The sequence below is a fragment of the Nicotiana tabacum genome, chromosome 1 (genome assembly GCF_000715075.1).
Source record: "Nicotiana tabacum cultivar K326 chromosome 1, ASM71507v2, whole genome shotgun sequence".
In the NCBI taxonomy this organism is placed as follows: domain Eukaryota; kingdom Viridiplantae; phylum Streptophyta; class Magnoliopsida; order Solanales; family Solanaceae; genus Nicotiana; species Nicotiana tabacum.
The window spans coordinates 160,778,948-160,789,744 of NC_134080.1; the positions used below are offsets into that span (position 1 = coordinate 160,778,948).

General features: G+C 35.5%; 1 pseudogene; it reads right to left on the reverse strand.

Moving 5' to 3' along the window:
• Nucleotides 1-2,650: 2,650 nt before the first annotated feature.
• LOC107791837 (vestitone reductase-like) lies at nucleotides 2,651-10,341 on the reverse strand (annotated as a pseudogene).
• Between the last annotated feature and the right edge of the window lie 456 nt (nucleotides 10,342-10,797).

The following is a 10,797-nucleotide window of genomic DNA, read 5'->3' on the forward strand; positions in this document are numbered from 1 at the left end:
GGGTACAGATTAAATATTTTGAAACAATAAGGTATAGGTTAAATACTGGGGTACAAACTGGGCGTCCCATTGAATTTTGGGACTTTTTCCTAACTATAACATATATAAAATCTTATTACCAAATATGTGCATACTATGTAAATTATCCGCCCAGTTCACAGTTTTCCTACAATTTTTGTACCATTTGTTTAATATACGATTAATTGGGCAAAATCTTCCATAATTAACGCGCTAAAAATCAGGAAAAAATCTTGCGATTGATTGAGTCTACATTAAATTTAAGTTTTGAAATGGAAAGGAGAATTCTGTTCTTCATCTTCATCTTCATCTTCATCCGTTCTTCCATATATTTTCCAACATTGATAGCCATTAAAAAACTTGAAAGCTTTGAATTCAAATTTGAGTTTTCAAAAATCATTATTTGTTTGGATTGGGTGTTGTTGAAAATAATCGGGAATGTGGTTTGGAGTTTATATCTCAATTTTGAGGGGTTTTGGTGAAGATTAGACTTGGTTTTGACTTAATTTCAGATTGAAACTCGAAGAAGAAGAAGAAGAAGAAGACATATTGCAGAAATTGTAGATAAATTGTAGTTAAATTGTAGATTATTTGTATTCTGATTGTAGATGCTTTATTTTCTGTTTTCATAAATAAAAAACTGCTAAAACTTCTACAAATCTTATGAAAAAACGCAATTATGTCAAAAATCACAATTATGCTACAATTGGATGAGAATTGGGATATAAAAATTTAATGTACCCAGTTTGTAGATATTTTGTAGATAAATTGTAGATTATTTGTATTCTAATTGTAGGTGCTTTGTTTTCTGTTTTCACACATCAAAAACGACTAAAACTTCTACAAATCTTCTGAAAAAATGCAATTATGTCAAAAATCTCAATTATGCTACAATTGAATGGGAATTGGGATATTAAAATTCAATGTACCCAGTTTGTAGATATTTTGTAGATAATTTGTAGATTTTCAACATAGATTGTAGTTTAATTGTAGAATAAATGTAGTAATTATGTAGATACCCTTACAAATAATACTGCTTTATACATACTTAAAATTGATTTGTAGTATATTTGTAGAATTTTTGTAGATGAAGAGAAATTTTTTGTAGTCAACATGTGTGAAGATGTATTTAGTTCAAATTCTGATCAATCCAACAGAAAAATTTTGTAGTCAACATGTGCGAAAAATTTTGTAGTCAACATGTGCGAAGATGTATTTTGGAGTGCTGATTTTTTTCATGATTTGGGACTTGAAAAAACAGATGCAACTTCAAAATAGGATTTTGTAAAATTAACTGGAAAAGAAAATTGTAGAATCGTGGGTAGCTGATGGTAAACGTGGGTGAGAGGCGAGTATACGAAAATGGGGGAATTAACTGAAGGTAAAACGTGGGGGGTTGTGGGGGGTGGGAGGAGAGAGAGGCGGGTAAACGAAAATGGGAGAATATACGCTCCTAAATTAATGCCTAATATAAATGAAGCATTAATTATACCCTTAATTTGAATTGTGGTATATAAATGGTAATTTGGTATGATGAAATGTAATTAACACAATCCTTAAACATTGAGAGTAATAAGGTTTCATATATGGTATAGGAAGGTAAAAATCCCTTAAATTTTTACGCCAATTTTTCATGAAGGCCCAGCTTCGATGGCCCAGTTAATTTTAAAGTAAAAATTAACTGGGTTGGCCACTTTCTCGGGGCAGCTGAGTTTACCTCTATTTTAAATTGTAATGGTAATGGCAAAGTAACAACTGATCCGATTAAATTGGCATGTTTGTCCCAACAAAAATACGGAACATAACTCTAGCAATCGATACTGGAGTTCGAAACTTTGACAAGTGAAACCCCCGTAAATTATGCTAAAATTTTCAAAATTTAATAGTTTTGAACATTTACTAGTACAAAATCCAAGAAAAATTATTGGTTTTTTAACCTTTACTAGTGCAAAATCCAAAAAAATCCAGGAACGATTCATGGTTCTGAACTCACGTTATACTTCAATAATTTTTAACCTTTAAATATAAACATCAGGTAAAAATACTAATTTTTGTGAAAAATCCAAGAATTTTCACAAAAACGATCCGATAGGGGTATTTTCGTCAAGACTTGTATTTTCATATTGATAATTGACTACTTTACCGATACAATTTAAAATATTGCTAAGCTCTAATAACCGACTTAAGAAGTGGCTATTTACCAAGATCAACCAATTTTAGATGAATCAGTAAGAATTCCTCAATTGGAACTTAACTATGCATTGGGGAAAAAGAACTTAACAATGTAACTCTGTTGACTTATAGCCTGTTCGGCTAAGCTTCTTTTTGGACAAAAGTGGTTATTTTTTCTTCCCAAAAGCACTTTTGGCCAAAAACTGAGGTGTTTGGCCAAGCTTTTGGAAGGAAAAAAGTGCTTTTAAGGAGAAGCAGAAGCAATTTTGGAGAAGCAGAAAAAAATAGCTTCTCTCCAAAAGCACTTTTGAGAAAAATATACTTAGAAGCAGTTTTTTAAAGCTTGGTCAAACACTAATTGCTGCTCAGAAGTGCTTTTCAAACTAATTAGCCAAATACAAACTGTTTCTCACCAAAAGTACTTTCGAAAAAAACACTTCTCAGACCCGGGAACTAATTTTCAAACTTTTTTTAATGTAATTTGGTCTCAAACCCAGGAACTAATTTTGATATGCCAAATAAGGAATTTGATGGTATGTGTCTAGTCCTCTACCATCAATTATCGGTCTCCACCATAATAAGTGTGGATTTAATGGAAGAACAATAAAGGGAAGAGCTTCATATAATATGAAGTTTCTACATTTTATTTGCTAGAAAGAGATTAGAGTATGCCTCTTTGTTTGCAACATCCAATTGCTCCATCGAACATTTCGTCAAGGCTGTACTTGTACTTGAATCCAGTCTCTAAAAGTTTTTTTGATGAAAAGCTAGGTAATTTAAGTTCTTCACTACTTTGCCCTGTATACCTAAAAATAAATAACAGTAAAATCAATTATCTTCTTCCGTTTTCTCAAATTAAACCTTTTAATTTGAGTTGCACATAGATATTAATATAAGGAATTGAAAGATGCATTTCATTGCAATACTTACTCGGTAATTTGCTTTCGAAATTCAGCATATCTAGTTGTAAGAAATTCAGCTTGGTTTTCGCGTGTTATTTCAACAGCTGAGCAAATATATCTCCCTTTCGCGTTAGGATAGACAAGAAGAAAGATGTGACCATTTGTCACATCATCTACATGTACAAAAGGTACTACTGCAGGATAGTGCAAGCTATTTTTTTGATGACCCTGCACAAATTTTTAACAACTATTTAGCAAACATACATTGAAGTTTAGCCCCTTCTCACAAGCGAGCTTGATTCTTTCAGGAGCCAAGCATGTGGAAATTCTTCTTTTGGTAATAGATGATAGTGAGACTTGAACACATAGCCTATGTTTACTATAATATTATGTTGAAACGTGGGACCATATTATTTATTTAATTATGTCTTTAACAAATCAAAAACTATTTTTTTGTCAAATTAAAGCAATTGAGCTTTATTGACTATAACACTAAAGTTACAAAATTTATATGTACGTACCAAGAATCATTTCCATGGATGAACGAACAGAACCAGGAATTTGAGAAGCAAGAAAAGGGCCATGTATCCAAGTTGGGATTACAGTCACAATATCAATTCCATTTCTTTCTGCAAATTCTATAGCTGCCTTTTCTGTTAAGGTCTTGCTGATGGCGTAAGAACTTGCAAAACGCTTTAAGGTTCTTAAAAGATCTACGTCTCTCCACGAACTTTCATCTACTATATCTGAAGTATCAACCACAACTGTCGATGCACTAGAAGTGTATACAACACGTTTAACTGTATTTGAATTAAGACACGCCTGTAAAATGCCTAAAGTCCCATTAATTGATCCTTGTGTTTTGTTTCTATTGCGGAAGCCAAATGTATATAGTGTGAATAAGTCACAACTACTATACCAAAAATTATGACAGCCACCAAATAATAAATAAGACAATAAAGCAACAATAAAGGGAACACCAGAATTTACGAGGTTCGGCTAATTTTGTCTACTCCTCGGACACAACCAATATTTTATTCCACTTCAAAAATACAAGTGAAATAATACTAAAGAGAGAAGATACAAATGCCTTAAACAGATGAGAAGGCAAATGAGAGGTGTGTTTCAATCCTAAACATTAGGCCTTCTTTTATAGGGGAAAAATCCCCCCAAACTTAACTCCCAACCAATGTGGGACTTTGGCATTTTGCCAAACTTCAACAAATCTCCACCTTGGCAAAATTCCACATTTTCAATTCTCTCTCAATAACAAATTTTGGTTGTGTCTTCATCTTCAATCTTCAGTGTTCAACAATGTTGATCAAATCCAAACAATGTTGAAACTTGATCGCAGTCACCACCTTAGTTAGCATATCAGCAGGATTCTCCGTAGTATGAATTTTCTTCACTGTGACTCCTCCTTCTTCTATGATTTCTCGTACGAAATGATACCGAACATCAATATGCTTCGTCCTTGCATGATAAACTTGGTTCTTCGCTAATTGAATAACACTTTGACTATCACAAAAAATTGTGATACCTTTTTGTTCAACACCAAGCTCCTTTAGCAATCCTTGAAGCCAAATTGCCTCTTTCACAGCCTCTGTAATAGCCATGTACTCTGCCTCTGTTGTAGACAAAGCAACTGTTGACTGCAAAGTGGACTTCCAACTAACTGGTGCTTTTGCAAAAGTAAACACATAACCAGTAGTTGATCTTCGTTTGTCCAGATCACCCGCAAAATCTGAGTCACAATATCCAACTACAGACTGATTGTATTCCTGCTCAAAAACTAACCTGATATCTACAGTATTATGAATATACCGTAGAATCCACTTCACAGCTTGCCAATGCTCCTTCCCTGGATTGTGCATATATCTGCTAATAACTCCAACAGCTTGTGAAATGTCAGGCCTTGTGCAAACCATTGCATACATCAAGCTACTAACAGCATTTGCGTATAGTACCTTTGACATATACTCTCGTTCAGCTTCATCCATTGGCGACATAATAGTACTTAGCTTAAAATGGGAAGCAAGTGGAGTACTAACTGGCTTAGTCTTGTCATCTATGCCAAAACGTTGAAGTACTCTCTTCAAATATTCCTTTTGAGATAAACAGAGTTTCTTTGAACGTCTATCTCTAATTATCTCCATGCCAAGAATTTTCTTTGTCTCACCCAAATCCTTCATCTCGAACTCCTTCTTCAGTTGAATCTTCAACTTATCAATTTCTTTCGAATTCTTGGAAGCTATCAACATATCATCAACATATAGGAGAAGATATACAAAGGAACCATCTTTAAGCTTGTGCAAATACACACAATGATCGTATTTGCTTCTCTTGTACCCTTGCCGCAACATAAACTCGTCAAATCGCTTGTACCATTGTCTAGAAGATTGTTTCAATCCGTACAACGATTTTTCAAGTTTGCACACCATATTTTCTTTTCCAGCAACTTTGAATCCTTCTGGCTGAGTCATGTAGATTTCCTCCTCCAAGTTTCCATGTAAAAACGCAGTTTTTACATCCATCTGAACTAGTTCCAAATCCAATTGTGCTACCAAAGCCAACATAATTCTAATGGAGGAATGTTTTACAACTGGAGAAAACACTTCATTGTAATCAATTCCCTCCTTTTGAGCATATCCTTTGGCCACCAATCTTGCTTTGTAGCGAACATCTACTTGGTTAGGAAATCCTTCCTTCTTTGCAAATACCCATTTGCACCCAATTGCTTTCTTTCCCTTCGGGAGATTGGCCAATCTCCATGTATGATTCTGATGAAGGGACTGTATTTCATCATTCATGGCAATCCTCCACTTATCTTCTTCTGAACTTTGGACAACATCTTTATAAGTGGTAGGAACATCATCAGCTACAATTGAGGTTGCACAAGCAACCGTCTCTATGAGACGAACAGGTTTTGTTATTGTTCTTTTTGGCCTGCTGGTTGCTATTGATTCAAGTTGTTGTTGAGGTTCCTGAGTTGGAATCTCCTCTACTGGCTCTTCTTCCAGAGGGTAATCTTCATTTGTTTCCTCCTCTGCTTCTTGTGTAGGAAAAATAAATTTTCCCTCAAACTCCACCTGCTTAGAAGCACCTTTATTTTGTTTGGTGTCTTCTGTTACCTTATTTACCATAGCAGATTCATCAAAGGTAACATCCCTGCTGAATATTACTTTCTTTGTCATAGGACACCATAAGCGATATCCTTTGACTCCAGAAGTAATTCCCATAAAAATAGCCTTCTTTGCCCTTGGATCCAATTTTGACTCCGTCACATGATAATATGCAGTTGAGCCAAACACGTGCAAAGAGTCATAATCTAAAGCAGGCTTTCCATACCATTTTTCAAATGGTGTCTTGCCATCAATAGTAGCAGATGGTAAGCGATTAATGAGGTGGCATGCATATGTAACTGCCTCAGCCCAAAATTTTTTGCCCAAGCCAGCATTGGACAACATACACCGTACCTTCTCCAGCAAGGTCCGGTTCATACGTTCAGCCACTCCATTCTATTGTGGTGTATGTCTGACAGTGAAGTGTCGGACGATGCCATCATTTTGACAGACCTTATTGAAATGATCATTTTTGTATTCACCTCCATTGTCTGTGCGAATACACTTGATCCTCTTGCCTGTTTGATTCTCCACCATCGTCTTCCATTTGAGAAAAATTCCCAGCACTTCATCTTTGTTTTTCATTGTATACACTCACACTCTTCGAGAAAAATCATCAACAAAGGTTACAAAATAGTGCTTCCCACCCAATGAAAGTGTTTTGGAAGGACCCCAAACATCAGAGTGTACATAATCCAAAATGCCTTTAGTATTATGGATCGTTGTACCAAATTTAACCCTTGTTTGTTTCCCTTTAACACAATGCTCACAAAACTCCAAGTTGCAAGCCTTGACTCCTTTTAACAATCCTTGATCTGATAGAGTTTTCAAGGATTTTCCTCCAGCATGTCCCAAGCGCATGTGCCATAGCTTGGTTACTTCTGCCTCTTTGTCGTCACTGGATGTCACTGTCGCTGTCCCAATAACTGTATTGCCACGATAGCGGTACATATTATTATTCTTCCGATTAGCCTTCATTACCACTAGTGCACCAGAGCATACTCTCATCACTCCATTTTCTGCAATGATTTTGAACCCTTTTGATTCTAGGGCTCCCACAGAGATGAGATTCTTCTTCAAATCCGGTACATATCGAACATTTGTTAATGTTCTGATCATTCCATCATGGTTCCTTAATCGTATTGAACCAATGCCATATGAGGTAAGAGGGTTGTTATCCGCTGTGTGGACGACTCCATATTCTCCTTCTTGAAATTCCACGAACCAGTCCTTGTTGGGACACATATGATAGCTACAAGCCGAGTCCATCAACCATATGTCTGATGATGTTGATGACTCTGTTGTAACTAATGAGAAATCTGAATCATCACAATCAGCTACATTTGAATCCATAATGGCCTTTCCATTGTTATGTTTGGCCTTATTCTTCAACTTCGGACAGTCTTTCTTCCAGTGCCCTTTTTCTCGACAAAAGGCACATTCATCTTTGCTGGGTCTGGATCTTGACTTGGATCTTCCCTTCTTTGTCCTCGTTTGACTTTGAGGACGACCCCTCACAAATAGTGCTTCTCCTTCTCCGCCCTTCTGTTTTTCTCGCTTTCTTTGTTCATAGCTGTACAAAGCCGAACAAACTTCTCTAAGAGAAACTTCGTCGTTTCCATGGAGTAGAGTAGTTTCAAGGTGCTCGTACTCATCAGGAAGTGACGCCAACAACATCAAGGCCAAGTCACCATCATCATAAGTTGTATCCATATTTTGCAAATCTGTGACCAACTTATTGAAACTGGTGATATGTTCATTCATCGTGGTACCAGGAACATAGGTGAAGTGAAACAGTCTCTTCTTCATGTACAATTTATTTTGACTATTTTTCTTCAAAAATTTATCCTCCAGTGCTTTCCATAATTTACTTGCAGAAGTTTCCTTTGTGTATGGATATTTCTGCTCTCTAGCAAGGAAGGATCGAATGGTACCGCAAGCAACACGGTTGAGAATCTTCCAATCTTCTTCTCCAATAACATTTGGTTTCTTTTCTTCAATGGCCAGATCTAGCCCTTGTTGAAAAAGGACATCTAGAACCTCGCCTTCCACATCCCAAAATGCACGGACCCGTCAAAAATTTCTACCGCAAATTTCGCATTTGACACAATTCTTGTCATAAGCGAAGATGTCAATGATGACGTATTGTTGACACTTGATGTAGATTCTTCTTGTTTATTGTCTCACATATTTGACACAAATATTATTTAATAGCTGACGACACAAATCAAGATTATTTCCTTTCTGATGTAGAAGATCAGACTAAGCTGCAACCACAGAGCATACTCAGACAGAACCTTGACTCAGTTACCAAGATAAATCTTTTCTGATGTGGAAGATCAGACTATGCTGCAACCACAGAGCATACTTAGACAGTACCTTGGCTCTGATACCAATTGTTGCGGAAGCCAAATGTATATAGTGTGAATAAGTCACAACTACTATACCAAAAATTATGACAGCCACCAAATAATAAATAAGACAATAAAGCAACAATAAAGGGAACACCAGAATTTACGAGGTTCGGCTAATTTTGCCTACTCCTCGGACACAACCAATATTTTATTCCACTCCAAAAATACAAGTGAAATAATACTAAAGAGAGAAGATACAAATGCCTTAAACAGATGAGAAGGCAAATGAGAGGTGTGTTTAAATCCTAAACATTAAGTCTTCTTTTATAGGGGAAAAATCTCCCCCAAACTTAACTCCCAACCAATATGGGACTTTGGCATTTTGCCAAACTTCAACAGTTTCTTCACTTTCTTTGTTCTCAAAATCAATTTGATGTACAGCATGAAATACCCCAATGCAGCCTTCAATCGCTGGGTTGAAACTCTCAGGTTTGTCAAGATCGGCATTAAAAATACGCAGCCTATCTTGTGCCCCTGGAAGATTTGTGAGGTAACTCAAATCTCTCTTGCGATCTAGAGTCAATGGATTCAATATTTTCATCTTCAGAAACTAGAATATATTTCATAATCACACAAAGGAGAAAGCTGGACTAACTAATATAACTTCAACTGGACTGGCACATAAAATGAATAAGAGTTTAACAGGGGATTGGGGGGGACATTTTTCTAAGGATATTATATTGCAGGTATACATGAATAAATATTCATCGTGCGTTGGATTTATTGATTAATTGTTAGATTCAATAGATCCTTTTTAGATTTTTTTTTGGTTTCCCATCCAGCGTCGGGTACCCGCATTGAAGCCCGACTATATCCGAATTCGCGCCAGGTAGGGCCTCATTCGAGGGAAGCGCTCCCTAGATCTTTTTTTGTTACAGACCAAGCTGATTTTGTTAGAATTTCACCTGATTTGACTAAGCACAAAACCAAGGAGGTAAGAAAATTTTAAAAAAATCATCATATCCAGTGTTATTCTTTGTCTTCCTTCTAGTCGGATCATAAAATACACCAAGACATCAAATTAAGAATCATAGATCAATTTTTTCTTAAGCAGACAAGAAATCCAAGTTGAGGTTGTTCCCATTTTTTCCGATCTTGTGAATTAATCATATAGTAAAACCCACAGGACCAATTATTCTCATTATTATAGTTAGAACTTGTTAGAAAATATTATTGGGTCTAGTCCACCCATATAAGCGGTGCTAATAAGTTTCTTGACTCTTCAGGTAATCCTCCATCTAAATATATTTAAACATCACTAGGGTGCTAAAATAAATGTTCTTATTCATTACGGAAGAAACGGCTAGTGTTCTTTAAAGATAAAAGCAATTTTTGCATCTAGAGGATTTTTAAATGTTGAAATAGGGAGTTCATCCATATTGTAAGAATTTCCAATGAGTGCTAAATTAAGTAAACACGCAAGTCTCCTAAACTTATGTTTATATTGAAATATTACTGGGGCAAATAGAGCGAAAATGGATTCTGCAAATGAAAAAGGTACAAGACTGAAAAATTATCTTCACTTTTGCATAGTAATTAAGGAAGCAAACCAAATGATTGTAGGTAAAACAAATTACCTGGATGAGACCTAATAGTGGTGTTAACAGAAAAACCAAGTTGAAGAAGCCTCATAACCATCCATGATCCAAGATAACCACTTCCTCCTGTTATACATATTTTTCCCTTTGTCTCCTTCACTTCTTCCATATTTGTTCCTATATATGCTCTCTTCTTTCTTTTCCTCTTTCTCTCTTTATATAGAGCAACTATCACGTGGTCATATATATGCCAACTTTTCATGTACTTGTTAGAGCCCGTTTAGATTAGCTGATTTGAAGTAACTGATAAGTATTAAACATTGTACTAACTTCATATTTTTTTGTACTTCTTCTTCACTATATATATTTGACCTCAAATTTATAAGTTTTAATTTCTTCTTTCAGTGCAATGACTATTAAATTAACTATGTATATCTTCTTTTTAGAGCCAGATATTCAAATAGGACTTCCGAAAAATAATTATTTTTAGCCAAATAAAAGGTTTTCGCCAAAATAATGGTGTTTCTAGTGTGTATTTATTTTATTTCTTTTCTAGATGCAAAATATTTATTCTAACAGTGTAACTTTTTTCTGCCAACTGTAAAAAAGAAAGAAGTTGGCTAGAACTCTA